General features: G+C 38.8%; 1 long non-coding RNA gene across 1 annotated transcript; it reads left to right on the top strand.

The window, feature by feature from the left end:
- LOC106503681 lies at window positions 297–16890 on the top strand. The gene is made up of 3 exons (XR_001297408.2): window positions 297–402; window positions 960–996; window positions 16753–16890. It is a non-coding gene; the product is annotated as an uncharacterized LOC106503681 (long non-coding RNA).

Genomic DNA, 17985 nt, shown 5'->3' on the forward strand with positions numbered 1-17985 from the left:
GTCTGTGTACATATATATTTTGAGGTGGGATCCAAAGCAATTGAAAATGGATTTGTTGGACTATGGAAACTCATTGTTGGCAATCTTTATCTTTATGGCTCCACCTCCTAGCATAAGACACCCCAACATGTTTATTAAATAAACTTTTATGTTCTTTTGATTTAATATTGAGTGTGTTTTGAATTTGATGCTAAAATTGGGTCAAGAGGCAGTTCCAGGCCTCCCAGCAAAACGTTAAATGTTGCCAGAGTTCTTTAGAACACTGCTGGAGTGTGAGCATTGTGCTCACAGCTCAGCAAGGATGTTTCCAGAAAGACAAACAAAGATACAGAGATTTGGGAGAATTATCTGGGCAACTCATGGAAAAACAACAAGGAACAATGACCTTGAGGAAAAGAAAGGGTTAGGACCTGAATTAACTAAACCATATATAACTTTTAAAATCAGATGATTATCAAATTTATTCTTTTTTTTTTGTTAAGATTATTGATTTTTTGGCTATGCTGGCTCTTCATTGCTGCGTGGCCCTTTCTCCAGTTGTGGCGAGCGTTGCAGTGTATGGGCTTCTCACTGCAGTGGACTCTCTTGCTGTGGAGCACAGGCTCTAGGGTGCATAGGCTTCAGTAGTTTTAGCTCCGGGCTCTAGAGCACAGGCTCAATTGTGGCACATGGATTTAGTTGCCCTGTGGCATGGGAGGTCTTCCCCAATCATGGATTGAACTTGTGTCTTCTGCATTGGCCGGTGGATTCTTTACCACTGAGCCACCAGGGAAGCCCCTGAATTTATTCTTAATGATTTCAATAAATCATTTTGATAATCAGTTAATTAAAACAATTTTTTTTGGATGTAAGTTTTATCTTTTTACAACCAGATACAAAGACTTCAGTATCATGGATCCTATCAATTTGGTTAAGCCCAAGCCATATAAGTAACCAATTTATCTTTTTATTTTTTGCAGGCACAGTGCTAATCCCAGAGCAAAGAAATGTCACCTGGTAAGTCCTCATCCTTCTCTTGTGACTCTCCCACCTGTCCAGCCCTCCAGCCTGTTGTTACATATGTATCCACGTACTTTGTGGTTTGCTCCTAGGGCATTTCTCGCACTTCTGCTTGCTTAGTTTATCCTTGACTAGGAGAAGATCAAGGTATAAAACACTGCCTCTGTGGAAGGACATTATAGCTTTATGAAGCCCATGCATCATGTAGCTTTGGCCCTGATGAAAAAAACATTGAAAATAACAATATAAGAACAATAAGAACTCTGTTTTTATGCCTTGTATACATTTCAAATTACTAAGTTTTTTATTCTGAAAGGACATAAAGACCACATACTCCAGTTTCCCTTTGGTAAATTAACTTTCTCCTGAGCACCTGTAATAATATTCAATGGCTTTTAACTTATATTTGAATATTTTCAGTGTAAGGAATTTTATACTTCCCAAAGTTCTGTTAGAAATGTCTTCCTTTCCATTGAACCTGACCTATTTCCCTGTTATTTATACTTATTAGTTTATTTGTGTGTGTGTGTGTGTGTGTGTGTGTGTGTGATTGAATAGTTCTAATCTTGCTTCCATGGATCAGTTCTTGAAATATTTGATGACATCTATTGCATGCAACCCACATCATCTTTTCTCCGGGCTTAATATGCTAAATATGCTCATATTCTCTCAACTATTCATTACATCACCCTTTTTATAGCCCAGATTCCCAATACTTTCACATACGTCACTTGAATTTATTCTCATAGTAACCTTGCAAAATAGATAAGGACTTGTAAAACTGCATTAACAGTGAAAAATCTGAGAGGCAAGGATATTGGTTGGAAGAGAAGAGAACTGATACTCACTAGCCTTTTATATTATGGCCTTTCTGTTTCCATCTTTAAAAAAATTAACTGTTGCAAAAAAGAAACAGTTCAGACATAAATTTAGGTCACAGAAAATGACATTAAAATTTTAATTTAAGGTGTCTTAATCTTTAATTAAGCACATGAATATTGGAAGTTCCTGAATATTCATTTTTTAAATCATAAAAGTATGAGAAAAGTCATCCATTTTATTTACACAGTGCTCTTAAAGAAATAGATTTTGACTGGGTGTTTTTCTTTTCTTTTTTTTTGTTTCTGGAAAAATTTCTAGAATCTTGTTAACAAATCTACATGTACCATTTCCTTAAATGAAGCAGTCCCTTTTTGCTATATTTTTATATGGCCTTGATTTGCACCACCTCTTTTTGGCATCAGAAGTCCTAAAGATTTTACTAATGAGCTCATAAGTTTCCAGCTATTTATACATTAAGAAATAGAGAAAGAATACTGTTGGTCTCTTTTAAATAGAAGGTGTACTTTCTCATGGGAAAAATACTTATACCTGAGAGGTACAGTTTCATTTTGTGCACTTTACCTTCTAAATGTTACTTTTCATGCAGTAATGAGTTCAAGAGGAAACTCTACCCTTTCCTCTAAATGACTTATGATGTAATGCCTTTACAGATTAAAAGCACAATTTGACTAACAGACCACATTCTTACTTGTAAGTTTTTACACATTTCATCACAGTTACTCTATTGAACACACCATAGACTACATAACTTATATGTTCTAAAAATGAAAAGTGTTGATTAAAGAATCAGAGGTCTCATTCTAGTTGAGTGATTTAGCCTGGAATTTAATCGTTAATAATGCCAAATTGTAATGTCATGTAGGTACTTTTATGGATGGGTAAAGTGTAAAAAATAAAACCATTGGTAGCATTATGGGATTGTTTAAAGACTGTCACTAAGAACTGTTAGATTCAAAACTGTAACCATAAACCAAGTGGCAAACTAAATCCACTTGTTATAATGCCTATATTCTGATATAGTGATTATTTTGATGTCTAAATGCCTGGTCATCCATATTTGTTTTTAAAAGTAAAGAAGTCTGTTTATTTTATTTTATTTTTTAAAATATAAATTTATTTATTTTAATTGGAGGCTAATTACTTTACAATATTGTATTGGTTTTGCCATACATCAACATGAATCCGCCACGGGTATACACATGTTCCCCATCCTGAACCCCCTTCCCAACTCCCTTCCCATCCCATCCCTCTGGGTGGTTCAGTGCACCAGCGCCGGGCATCCTGTATCATGCATTGAAACTGGACTGGCTATTCGTTTCACATATGATAATATACATGTTTCAGTGCCATTCTCCCAAATCATCTCCCCCTTGCCCTCTCCCGCAGAGTCCAAAAAACTGTTCTATACATCTGTGTCTCTTTTGCTGTCTCACATACAGGATTATCGTTACTATCTTTCTAAATTCCATATATATGCATTAGTATACTGTATTGGTGTTTTTGTTTCTGGCTTACTTCACTCTGTACAATAGGCTTCAGTTTTATTCATCTCATTAGAACTGATTCAAGTGTATTTTTTTAATGGCTGAGTAATACTCCATTGTGTATATGTACCACAGCTTTCTTATCCATTCATCTGCTGATGGACATCTAGATTACTTCCATGTCCTGGCTATTATAAACAGTGCTGTGATGAACATTGGGGTACACGTGTCTCTTTCAATTGTGGCTTCCTCGGTGTGTATGCCCAGCAGCGGGGTTGCTGGGTTGTATGGCAGTTCTATTTCTAGTTTTTTAAGGAATCTCCACACTGTTCTCCATAGTGGCTGTACTAGTTTGCATTCCCACCAACAGTGTAAGAGGCTTCCCTTTTCTCCACACCCTCTCCAGCATTTATTGCCTGTAGGCTTTTGGATCGCAGCCATTGTGACTGGTGTGATATGGTACCACATTGTGGTCTTGATTTGCATTTCTCTGATAATGAGTGATGTTGAGCATCTTTTCATGTGTTTGTTAGCCATCTGTAGGTCTTCTTTGGAGAAACGTCTACTTAGTTCTTTGGCCCATTTTTTGATTGGGTCATTTATTTTTCTGGAATTGAGCTGCAGGATTTGCTTGTATATTTTTGAGATTAATTCTTTGTCAGTTGCTTCATTTGCTATCATTTTCTCCAATTCCGAAGGCTGTCTTTTCACCTTGCTTATAGTTTCCTTTGTTGTGCTGAAGCTTTTAATTTTAATTAGGTTCTATTTGTTTATTTTTGCCTTTATTTCCAATATTCTGGGAGGTGGGTCATAGAGGGTCCTGCTGTGATTTATGTCGGAGAGTGTTTTGCGTATGTTCTGTTCTAAGAGTTTTATAGTTTCTGGTTTTACATTTAGATCTTTAATCCATTTTGAGTTTATTTTTGTGTATGATGTTAGAAAGTGTTCTAATTGCATTCTTTTACAAGTGGATGACCAGTTTTCCCAGCACCACTTGTTAAAGAGACTGTCTTTTCACCATTGTATGTTCTTGCCTCTTTTGTCAAAGATAAGGTGTCCATAGGTGCCTGGATTTATCTCTGACTGAAAGTGAAGGGCTGGAAAAAGATATTCCATGCAAATAGAGACCAAAAGAAAGCAAGAGTAGCAATACTCATATCAGATAAAATAGACTTTAAAACAAAGGCTGTGGAAAGAGACAAAGAAGGACACTACATAATGAAGATGATATAACAATTATAAATATATATGCACCCAACATAGGAGCACCACAATATGTAAGACAAATCCTAACAAGTATGAAAGGGGAAATTAACAATAGCACAATAATAGTGGGAGACTTTAATACCCCACTCACACCTATGGATAGATCAATTAAAGAGAAAATTAGCAAGGAAACACAAACTTTAAACGATACAATAGACCAGTTAGACCTAATTGATATCTATAGGACATTTTATCCCAAAACAATGAATTTCACCTTTTTCTCAAGTGTACATGGAACCTTCTCCAGGATATATCACATCCTGGGCCATAAATCTAGCCTTGGTAAATTCAAAAAAATTGAAATCATTCCAAGCATCTTTTCTGACCACAATGCAGTAAGATTAGATCTCAGTTACAGGAGAAAAACTATTAAAAATTACAAAATATAGAGGCTGAACAACCAACAAGTCACAGAAGAAATAAAAAAAGTAATTAAAATATGCATAGAAATGAATGAAGATGAAAACACAACAACCCAAAACCTTTGGGACACTATAAAAGCAGTGCTAAGGGGAATGTTCGTAGCAATACAGGCATACCTCAAGAAATAAGAAAAAAATCAGATAAATAACCTAACTGTACACCTAAAGCAACTAGAAATGGAAGAAATGAAGAACCCCAGGGTTGGTAGAAGGAAAGAAATCTTAAAAATAAGGACAGAAATAAATGCAAAAGAAACAAGAGAGACCATAGCAGAAATCAACAAAGCCAAAAGCTGGTTCTTTGAGAAGATAAATAAAATTGACAAACCATTAGCCAGACTCATCAAGAAACAAAGGAAGAAAAATCAAATCAATAAAATTAGAAATGAAAATGGAGAGATCACAACAGACAACACAGAAATACAAAGGATCATAAGAGACTATCAGCAATCATATGCCAATAAAATGGACAATGTGGAAGAAATGGACAAATTCTTAGGAAAAACAGAACTTTCCAAAACTGAACCAGGAGGAAATAGAAAATCTTAACAGACCCATCACAAGCACGGAAATTGAAACTGTAATCAGAAATCTTCCAGCAAACAAAAGCCCAGGTCCAGATGGCTTCACAGCTGAATTCTACACAAAATTTCGAGAAGAGCTAACACCTATCCTACTCAAACTCTTCCAGAAAATTTCAGAGGAAGGTAAACTTCCAAACTCATTCTATGAGGCCACCATCACCCTAATCCCAAAATCTGACAAAGATGCCACAAAAAAAGAAAACTACAGGCCAATATCACTGATGAACATAGATGCAAAAATCCTTCACAAAATTATAGCAATCAGAATCCAACAACACATTAAAAAGATCATAAACCATGACCAAGTGGGCTTTATCCTAGGGATGTAAGGATTCTTCAATATCCACAAATCAATCAATGTAATTCACCACATTAACAAATTGAAAAATAAAACCATATGACTATTTCAATAGATGCAAAGAAAGCCTTTGACGAAATTCAACATCCATTTATGATAAAAACCCTCCAGAAATCAGGAACAGAAGGAATATACCTCAACATAATAAAAGCTATATATGACAAACCCACAGCAAACATTATCCTCAATGGTGAAAAACTGATAGCATTTCCCCTAAAGTCAGAAACAAGACAATGGTGCCTATTTTCACCACTACTATTCAACATAGTTTTGGAAGTTTTGGCCACAGCAATCAGAGCAGAAAAAGAAATAAAAGGAATCCAAATTGGAAAAGAAGAAGTAAAACTCTCACTATTTGCAGATGACATGATCCTCTACATAGAAAACCCTAAAGACGTCACCATAAATTACTAAAACTAATCAATGAATATAGTAAAGTTGCAGAATATAAAATTGACACACAGAAATCCCTTGCATTCCTATACACTAATAATGTGAACATAGAAAGATAAATTAAGGAAACAATCCCATTTACCATTGCAAAGAAAAAAATAAAATACTTAGGTATATATCTACCTAAAGAAACAAAAGACCTATATATATATATAACTATAAAACACTGGTGAAAGAAATCAAAGAGGACACTAATAGATGGAGAAATATACCGTGTTCATGGATTAGAAGAATCAATATAGTGAAAATGAGTACACTACCCACAGCAATGTATAGATTCAATGCAATTCCTATCAAGCTATCAATGGTAGTTTTCACAGAGCTAGAACAAATAATTTCACAGTTTGTATGGAAATACAAAAAACCTCGAATAGCCGAAGCTATCTTGGTAAAGAAGAATGGAACTAGAGGAATCAACCTGCCTGACTTCAGGCTCTACTACAAAGCCACAGTCATCAAGACAGTACGCTACTGGCACAAAGACAGAAATATAGATCAATAGAAGTCTGTTTAAATAGTCATCATACCTCCAAAATTAATTGAGCCTTAAAGATCTTAATTAATAAAGTAAATAAAATGAAGGATATAATGTGAGCAAATAAGAACAGGAAGAAGGAGGGAACACACACTGGAGTTTTAGATGGAAATGGTATAGTAGGAACACATTTTAATTATAATAAAGGCATTTAATGTCACCCAATTTTTTTTTTTTTTTACTTAATCATTACCCATGCTTTTAGGAGAATCAGGAAAAAAAAAAAAAAAAGGCAAGTGAACATTGGAATAACATTAAATCGGGTATTGATGTCCCCATTCCCATGTAGTTAGTTCAGTTCTGGAGATGTAGAGAACAGACTTGTGGACACAACAAGGAAAGGAGGGAGTGGGCTGAATTGAGAGTAGCGCTGACATAGACACACTGCCATGTTTGAAATAGATAGCTAGTGGGAAGCTGCAGTGTAGCAAACGGAGCTCACTCTGCTGCCCTGTGATGACATAGAGGGATGGGAAGTGGGAGGTGGGAGGGAAGAACAAGAGGGAGGGGATATATTGATATGTACACTTGTGGCTGATTTATGTTGCTGTACAGCAGAAACCAACACAACATTGTAAAGCAATTATATTCCAATTAAAGATAAATTAAAAAATAAAGTAACATATTCTACCTTTTTTTTTTTGTATTTGCCTGTAGCTTCCCTGGTGGCTCACACGATAAAGATTCTCCCTGCAATGTGGGAGACCTGGATTCCATCCCTGGGTAGAGCAGATCCCCTGGAGAAGGGAATGGCTACCCACTCCAGTATTCTTGTTTGGAGAATTATGTGGACAGAGGAGCCTGGAGGGATATAGTCCATGGGGTCGCAAAGAGTTGGACACGACTGAGCAACTAACACACTTTCATCTGTTAAACACATTTTTACTAGGTATAAAATAAGTCCAATTTAGAAATTTCAGATGATTGTTCTATTTTACTTAGTGGAATTGCTTCACTTGGGATATACGAGGTTCTGTTACCTGTGAGCCATTTGAGCAGAGATATCATGTTGATCTTTGATTATGGGGGAGTCAAAGGCAGACACCTCAGTTGGTGGTAGTCATGGAACAGGATGGGATTGCCTTACACAGCAAAATTACATACAATCTCAAAGTGCTTTATAGAAATGACAATTCATACTATATTTACACATTCATTGGATCAGTCCTGGGTGTTCTTTGGAAGGACTGATGTTGAAGCTGAAACTCCAATACTTCAGCCACCTAATGTGAAGAGTTGACTCATTTGAAAAGACTCTGATGGTGAGAAAGATTGAGGGCAGGTGGAGAAGGGGAAGACAGAGGATGAGATGGTTGGATGGTATCACCTTCTCAATGGATGTGAGTTTGCGTGGACTCTGCGAGTTCGTGATGGACAGGGAGCCCTGCCGTGCTGCGGTTCATGGGGTCACAGAGTTGGACACTACTGAGTGATTGAACTGAACTGAACTGGAGGAAAAAAAAAAAAAACTGGCAGATTTAGGTTTTATTGTCAAGCTCCCAGAGTTTAAGAGAAGCCAGATATATCGCTGTAGTAATTTCACTCTGTACTGATGATAATTATGGGCTTTCTCTAACATTCGGCCTCTCCCCCCTCTATTTTCTCCCCCTTCTACTCAATTTACTGATAACTTTATTTAGAGAATTTGTTTGTCTAACAATTGTATCTAGCATAATTCACGTGCTCATAAGTTTCCATAAGTAGGCAGCAATGAAGGAATGAGAACAATATCCAGTTAATAAAATGCATCACTAATAGTATTTTGTTCCAAAACTTTCCTAGTTATAACTAATATTAAGCAGTGGCCTTTTATACTGGCTGAAAATATTTGTAGCAGGATTATGAGCTAGGATGACCAAATGTTCCTGGACCAGGGGATGTTCCTGCCTTCCCTGAGCACGTTTGGAAAATGATTTCTATTTATCAGAAAGGATTTGGAAATTTCTGTGAATAGGTGATAAATTCAGAATATTACTTGCTTGTTTGTAGCCTATTTCCAGTTGAAACAATAGAAAGCTCCAGGAAACCTGATTACTAAAAGGGAAAACCCCACCTGTCCCCTCCCTTTTTGTAGGTTCTTGGGAAGGGTGGTGACAGGAAGAGAAATGATATGTATTCGCCACATTCAATAGAATGGAATATAAAATTGAACATGCTGTTTGCATCTGAACATGAGCGACCATGATTCCATTATGTACTGACCTTTAGAGGAAGGCATCCGGGTGGTTCGAATAGTCAGTATTTGGGCTGTAAGACAAACCATTCCAGAACACAAGATTTCTGGATGTGATGAGGCTTATCCCAGAGATCCACAGTAGTGAAAAACAACACAGATGCAAAGAAAGTCAAGTCAGGGATCTGACAAGAGAAAGTTCTTGTGTGCTCAGTCCTTCTGGATGCTTTTCGACGTTTTCAGGCTCCTCTGTCCATGGAATTCTCCAGGCAAGAATACTGGGGTGGGTTGCTATTTCTTCCTCCAGGAGAGAAAATGGTTCAGTTCAGTTCAGTTCAGTCCAGTCACTCAGTTATGTCCGACTGTTTGTAACCCCATGAATCACAGCATGCCAGGCCTTCCTGTCTATCACCAACTCCCGGAGTTCACTCAGTCTCACATCCATCGAGTCAGTGATGACATCCAGCCATCTCATCCTCTGCCGTCCCCTTCTCCTCCTGCCCCCAATCCCTGCCAGCATCAGTCTTTTCCAATGAGTCAACTCTTTGCATGAGGTGGCCAAAGTACTGGAGTTTCAGCTTTAGCATCATTCCTTCCAAAGAAATCCCAGGGATGATCACCTTCAGAATGGACTGGTTGGATCTCCTTGCAGCCCAAGGGACTCTCAAGAGTCTTCTCCAACACCACAGTTCAAAAGCATCAATTCTTCGGCGCTCAGCCTTCTTCACAGTCCAACTCGAAAATGGTGCCTATATAAAATATAACAGATTGTTGAGAAGCCAGCCACCATGACATGTTATGACATGTCAAGGATTCCATTTCTGTTTGTGCCCTTTGCAACACTGTACTGTTACTTGGCAAAGAGTGCAGATTAACAAACATAGAAAGGCGCTGCTCTGCTTCAATTATCTTATAATCTAAGATACTCATAAAACTATTTCCTGTCAATTTTGAAAGCACTTTAGAATATTTAGCTACCAGGATACATTGTGCAGGACATGGTATTCAAATCAGCAGATTGACGTGGTAGTCTGAGAACTGTCATTTGTTAACTTTGATCAAGTTCATCTTTCTTTGCCTGGTTCTTATTTGTAAAATGGAGATAATTACTTGAGATTAATGTACAAGAGAGCACAGCGAAAATGTGTGCATTTTCTAACGAATAAAAAATGCAACAGTTTTGCATGATATCATCAATCTTGGGGACAAAAAAGATCATAAAACAATTGTCATAGAATCAAGTTTGCTTATCCAGTGAGGGGGAAATGGAAAAACCATCAGCTCAAGTGGAACTGAAAAGGTCATTTGGGGAGTTCACAGGTTTTTGTCCAGGGAGAAAATGGTGCAGGGGTTGTCATTAAACTGTTATACATTCTCACCTGCAGAAATATAATTTTTAAAATAACTTCTCTATACCCAAGCCTAACTATCACAGCTTCTTTGTTACTGTCAAGGAAAACTCAGTTTTCCAGTTTAAGTTGCAGTGATCACTCTGCCTTGGCATGTATCAATTTAGAATTTAAATTTTGTCAACTCAAGATTCTCTCTTTCCTATTTACCTTCTTATCCTTTGGATGTAATTTGAGTCCCAGAATGAACATATATATCATCTTGACTTTCATGACATTTGCTTCTGCTGTAGATTTACAAAACCTATCCAGTGTTTCAAGTAACTACTTCAGACTGTATCTGTCAAGATTGTATAAAGAAAACCCTCAAGTTACTTCAGTGATTAGGGTAAAAACATAGTAAAAGAGATGAGAAACTATAATGGTAATTAATTAAACATAAAATTATGATGCCTCAGAAGGAAGACAATTTACTCTTTTTCCTGGTCCATCAAGGTCACAGTGATGCCTGACATCCAGAGCCTCTAGCACTTAATTCTTTGGGATAGAGTTATCTTGAGGGAATGGCTTCTTAGGAGAAGTCTTTGGAAGAAGAATGGCCTTGAGCAGCTCTATGATTGCTCTATTGATAGCGGAATGGAGCAGTGGTTATTTACTAGTAATTACCTTTCCCTGGTGGAGACCACAGGGATAGTAAGAGGTGGTAACTGAAGGATTAAAGACTCTGATGCTGGGAAAGATTGAGGGCAGAAGAATAAGGGGACAGCAGAGGATGAGATGGTTAGATAGCATCACTGACTCAATGGACATGAATTTGAGCAAACTCCAGGAGGTGGTGAAGAACAGGGGAGCCTGATGTGCTGCAGTCCATGAGGTCATAAAGAATTGGACATGACTCAGCGACTGAACAACAGCAACAGCAATTAAAGGATGCAACAAGTTGGTGGTGGCAGTAAAGAGAACATATACCACTGATGGCAGAGCATCAGGAAGATCCCCTGAGTGTTCTGGGAGACCCAGGTCAGACACCAGGGACTGTAGCCTGCCAGGCTCCTCTGACCATGGAATTCTCCAGGCAAGAATACTAGAGTGGATTGCCATTCTCATCCCCAGGGGATCTTCCTGATCCAGGGATTGAACATCGATCTCCTGGATTACAGGCAGATTCTTTACCATCTGAGCCACCAGGGAAGTCCAAGGAAAGCTTGACAGATGAGAAATAGTGAATGCAATGCTATTGCTGTGTGTTTCTTCCTCTCAAACAAAGCAGTGGTTCTCAGCTGGAGCTGATTCTGTGCTCTAGGGGACACTTGGCCAGGATTGGAGACATTTTTTTGGTTGTCGAACCTGGTAGACAGAGGCCAGTGTTCTTAGTTGCTCAGTCATGTCTGACTCTGTGTGACCCTATGGACTGTAGCCCACCAGGCTCCTCTGTCCATGGGGATTCTCCAGGCAAGAATACTGAAGTGGGTTGCCATGCCCACTTCTCCTCCAGGGAATCTTCCTACCCAGAGATCGAACTCAGGTCTCCCACATTGCAGGCAGATTCTTTACTGTCTGACCCACCAGGGAAATCCAAGAATACTGGAGTGGGTAGCCCATCCCTTCTCCAGGGGATCTTTCTGACCCAGGGATCAAACTGGGTTCTCCTAGACAGAGGCCAGGGATGCTGGTAAACATTCTGTCATGCACAGGGCAGTCCTTCACAACAAAAAGTCATCTCACTTAATATGGTAATGGTACTAAGGGTGAGAAACTTAGACTCACAGAAAGATATTTGCATCATCAACTCAATGGATATGAGTTTGAGCAAACTCTGGGAGATGGTGAAGGACAATGAAGCCCAGCTTGCTGCAGTCTATGGGATTGCAGAGTTAGACATGACTGAACAACTGATCGAAAACAAGATTCTACTGATCCACATGGTGGGGTGGTAGGAATTTGAAATACGAATAATTTTTTTAGACAGTGTTATACAGGAAAGTACCTATTGTGAATATCCAACACAAACTCAAGTGTTTAATTCAGATGATGTCCACTTGTTTTTAAAATGAGCGAGGAAAAATAGCAATCAGTGATGAGAATGTTCTTGATGAGTTCCAAAAGAATCAGAATCCTTCAGGCCTACATATTTCCCAATTTTTCTTCTCAGAATTACCTGTGGAGATTTATGAGTGTTTCAGAAATTCTGATTCAAGTAGCTTAAGTGTAGAGCCAAACATCTATATTTTTGGAAAGATTTAGATGAGGTTCTGATGCCCAGTCTGGGCTGCAAACCACTGTTTCACAGTCACATTAAGAAAACTAAACTAACTTAAATATTCTTACTTTTGCTTCTCTTCTTACAATCTTATAGTTTAGAGACTTTAGTTAGGGAGAGAGTCGGGGTCTGTAGAAACGTATACCACACCCCCTTCATTCTATATATAATCCAGAACCTAAATGTACAGAACTGTAATAGTCTTGGGATATATAAATAGATATACCTACAAAATCTCTTCTCTTTCTTGATTTTATTATGAATTCATGAATTCTCCCAGCAAAAATGTGTGACCCATGAAGATCTGATAGGATATTCAGGCAATCTACATAACTACTCTCACAAAAATTTATTGTTTTTTAATTTCTCCCTTCACCCTTTTGACCTTCATATGACTCCCCCACCTCTTCACCTCTCCCACCCCACCACATTTGAATAAAGTTACTGATGAGGAAACAGGGTTCAGAGATTAAGGTCTCCGGGTTACACAGGAAACCCGGGGGGGGGGGGGGGAGGTAGATTGGATTGCATTTCCAGCAACTGATCCAGAAATCCCACCTAAATAGTTTATCCGGAGTTCTGGAAGGGCAGTCTGTGGCAAAACAGTCTGCAAATGAATGAAAGGACAAGCTGGCTTGTCCATCTGCAGAAGATATACACAGCGTCACACGTCCACACTCAGGCAAGGAAAGTACAAGCTGGCTTGTCCATCTGCAGAAAATATATACAGCCTCACACATCCACACACAGGAAAGGATTTAACTTTTAATTTTGATTCTCTCCATGGTTTATGATCTCTTGATTTCAACAGTTCAGTGTTCAAGACAATATACACCAAATTCAAATGAGCAAAAATAGAAACTGTTCAACTTAAATGACATCTTTTTCTGGGTCTGTTCTAAAGAAGATGCTTCTTATCATTTTCTTGTTTTTCTTGCTTCAAGCAGGAGATGTGTTCTCCTCCTGTCTTTAGCAAAATCTGATCCCTTAGTGTTATCAATATCCAGGAATTATGGAGGGGCATCTTCAATTCTTTGAAAAAAAAAAAAGGCAATATTATTTTAGGTTTTGCCTTTGAATCCACTGCAAGCACAGCTCAAATAATTTCAAGCTCTCTTTATTTGCATGGAAGAAATGACTAAAAGTGATTAATGAGAGCTCTTTGAGAACTTTTGATGACAAGTTTATTGGGAAATGTGAATATGGAAACTGCTATCATTTCTGTTTCTAAAAACCATTTCCATGAAAAGAGTGAAAAACATTATTAAGCCCAGAAAGCCTTTGCTTTTACACCAAAAAGTGAAAATGGAATAAAAAGGCAAGTCAATATAAACATCATGTGTTCCAGATGAGCTTTACCACATGACCACAAAGGAGTGAGACAGGGTTCTGAGAAAGAAGCGACAGAGACTGAAGAAATGTGAACTGGAAGCCCTTTTCATATCATCTAAAAGAAAAGGTGTCACATTTTCTCTTGTGACTTTGGAAAAATGGTAGCTGATGAATATAATTGTGACTATCAAGATGCTTCTATTTTGCTTTTTACTCTGAGACTCATGAGCTAGAAGGCTAATCTCATGGGTAAAGAATCACTCGGGTTTCCCAGGTGGCTCTAGTGGTAAAGAACCCGCCTGCCAAAACAGAGACATAAGAGACTCACATTCGATTGGGAAGATCCCCTGGAGGAGGGCATGGCAACCCACTCCAGTATTCTTGCTTGGAGAATCCCATGGGCAGAGGGGCCGGGGCGGAGGGGGGCGGGCGGGGCGGGGGCTATAGTCCATAGGGTTGCAAAGAATTAGACATGATTGAAGTGGCTTGGCACAAAGAATCACTTGTTTGCTCTGTAGGTCTATAAATATGTATAATCTAAATTTTTATCACCCTTTATAAAAATCTCAGGCTGGTTTGAAAGTTCAGGAAAGGTAGACCACCTAGAAAAAGGGTCCTTGTTACACAGTACTGTTGTCGCTCAGTTGTGTCCGACTCTTTTTCGACCATGCTAGGCTCCTCTGTTCATGGAATTTTCCAGCAAGAATACTGGAGTGGGTTGCCATTTCCGTCTCCAAATCCAGTACTGTAGTTTATTGCTTTGTCAATAGAGAACTAAGGAAGCCACAGTTCTGAGCTATCCTCTGGAGTTATTAGGTAGATGCAGCTCTGACCTACCAATTTAGAGAATTCTTGAACCTGGACATGTTCCTGGAGACAATGTGGCCAAATAATTAGGAAGTTTCTAAAAGGAGAGGAGGATCTTTGGTATGCCCAGATATCAGAATACATTTCAGAGCTTCTGGACAGGATGTTCCACTTTTGAATAGCTTATTATACAAGGACTGGGTTCTGATTCATCTTAGCTTGTGTTTGTGAGTCCTCGTGTCAAGAGCACCATGGCAGCTTTCTTTGTGTTTGTGCTGAAGTGGAAAGGATAGAGGTTATCCCAGAGGCCAGGAAACAGTAATGTGTCTCCAGAGACCCCGATGGCATCAGAGTTCCAGAAATGCAGAACAGAGCCCAGAGCCAGCTACAGAAACTCCAAAATGTAACTTTAGCTTGGTTACATTCTTTGGCGGAGAATATGGCATAAGAAAAAGGCTTATGGTCACACAACAATGATTATCTTTGGTTTCAAAACATTTACTTACAAAATGATCTTCAGGGGCATGTAATCACTGTGAAATTACAGTGTAACTCTCCAATCAAACTGTATATGATCATCGAAGCAAAGGAAGGAGTAAAGTCAGTTCAGTTGAGATTTGTGAGCCAAGCTTGTTAAAACAGACTGGATTCCTGTAGCAGCTTATCTTCCCCTAACCCCACACTGACAGTCAAATTGCTTAAACCTCAATGTGCCCCATTTTCTTCAGCTGCAAAATGAAGTGCATACCTAACTCTGAAGACCTTTGCAGGGAAAGAGTAGGAAGGTGCTTTTTAAAAAAAGTATTTTTAAAATTAAAAGAAGACATAGATGTAAAGAACAGACTTTTGGACTCTATGGGAGAAGGCAAGGGTGGAATGATTTGAAAGACTAAAATTGAAACGTATACATTACTATATATAAAATAGATGACAGTGTGAGTTCCATGCATGAAGCAGGGCACCCAAAGCTGGTGCTCCAGGAAAACCTAGAGGGATAGGGTAGCGAGGGAGGTGGGAGGGGGGTTCAGAATTGGGGGGACACATGTATACCTATGGCTGATTCATGTTGATGTATGGCAAAAACCATCATAATATGGTAAAGTAATTATCCTCCAATTAAAAAAATTAACTAAAAAAACAGAACACATTTCTATAAAGAGGCATAAAATTATTTAGGGCTTGCTATTGGCCTGACTTGGTTATGTTATTGGCCTGACTTTGAATGTACTTTGCTAAAATATTTTAATAATAAAATAATAATGGCAACAGCAATGATTTGTGTTTTATAACATGGTATCAAACACTGTGACAGTATTTTGTGTATTTACTCCTAAAGGTGATGGCAAAGCCATCTGCTGGAGAGACATTATGATCTCCAGATTTAGAGATGGGACAAATGGGAAAAGAGATTGGAAAAGTTGGTCACCCAATTAGAAAGTGATTGATGCATGATTCAAAGCCACTGCTGTTTGATTCTAGAACCTATGCTTTTAACCACTGTTTATGGTTGAGTTGGAGGGCTTCCCAGCTTATGCAGTGGCAAAGAATCTGCCTGCCAATGCAGGAGACCTGGGTTTGATCCCTGGGTCGGGAAGATCCCCTGGAGGAGAAAATGGCAACCCACCCCAGTATTCCTGCTTGGAGAATCCCATGGACAGAGGAGCCTGGCATCCATGGATTCCCAAAGAGTCAACATGACTGAGCGACTGAGCATGCACCCACACAAGGCTGACTTGTGTCCCCCTGCCAAATTTGTATGTTGAAATCCTGACCTCTTGTACCTCCGAATGTAATGGCATTTGGAAATAAGTTCTTTAAAGAAGTGATTAAATTTGAATGAGGTCATTAGAGTGGGCCCTAATCCAATATGACTGGTGTCTTTTTCAGTAAAGAAATTTGGACAGACGCACACTGAGGAAGACCATGTGAGGACGCAGGAGAAGACAGGCATCTGCCAGCCAAGAGAGAGGGCTCAGCAAAAACCAGCCCTGCCAGCACCTTGGGCTTGGACTCCTAGACTCCAGAACTGTGAGACAATAAATTTCTATTGTTTAAGCCACCCAGTCTGTTGTATTTGCTATGGCAGCCTTAGCAAACCAAGGCAATCACCATTATATCATGTCAGCTCATCAGAGAGGGAAGATATTCAGCTTGGAAATCCTTAGTTAATCTGAGGAAATCGTCAAGTCAGAGATAAATCATTTCAGCTCGTTTCTATCTATACCTTATGTCATCTAAACATAGAAATGTCTCATCTTTTCTGTGACAGATGATCTTACTATTCAGCAAATAGTCATGGCCTTCATCTCCATGGAAGACTATACCTCCCCTCCCCACTTCTATGTTCTCAGTCATATGAGTTACCGTTGTCAACGATAACTTGACGTTAAATTGAGGTGAGGTGAACAGAGGCTTGAGATGTGTCTGGACACGAACTTTGCTTTTCTTGCATTTGAAATTTGGACATGAGAAAAAACACGTGTTGAGCAGACTTGAACCTATCTGCAGCTTAGATCAGAAGTCCACCTGGCTCAGCTGACCTTCAGCTGACACCCAGATCAGTGAGAATAAATTATTGTTGTTCTAAGCTATGGATTATTCAGGCAGTAATGAATGCACCTGTTTATCATTTTCAAATTAATTTTAATTGGAGTACACTTGGTTTGGGCTTCCCTGGTGGCTCAGTGGTAAAGAATCTGCCTGCCAATGCAAGAGACACAAGTTCAAACTCTGGGTTGGGATGATCCCCCAGAGAAGGAAGTAGCAACTCACTCCGGTATTCTTGCCTGGGAAATCTCATGGACAGAAGAACCTGGCGGTCTACAGTCCATGGGGTCTCAAAGAGTTAGACATGATTGAGCGACTACACAGCAATACCAACGACATACTTGCTTTACAATGTTGTGTTAGTTTCTACAGTATAGCAAAAAATATTAGCTGTGTGTCTACATATATACCTTCCCCTTTGGATTTCCTTCATATTCAGGCCACTACAGTATACTAGGTAGGGCTCCCTGTGCTATAGAGTAGGTTCTCATTGGTTATCTCTTTTATACATAGTATCAATAGTGTATATGTATCAATCGCCATCTCCCATTTCCTTCCTCTTCCCTTCCCTCT

This window comes from Capra hircus, chromosome 1 (assembly GCF_001704415.2).
Source record: "Capra hircus breed San Clemente chromosome 1, ASM170441v1, whole genome shotgun sequence".
NCBI lineage: Eukaryota > Metazoa > Chordata > Mammalia > Artiodactyla > Bovidae > Capra > Capra hircus.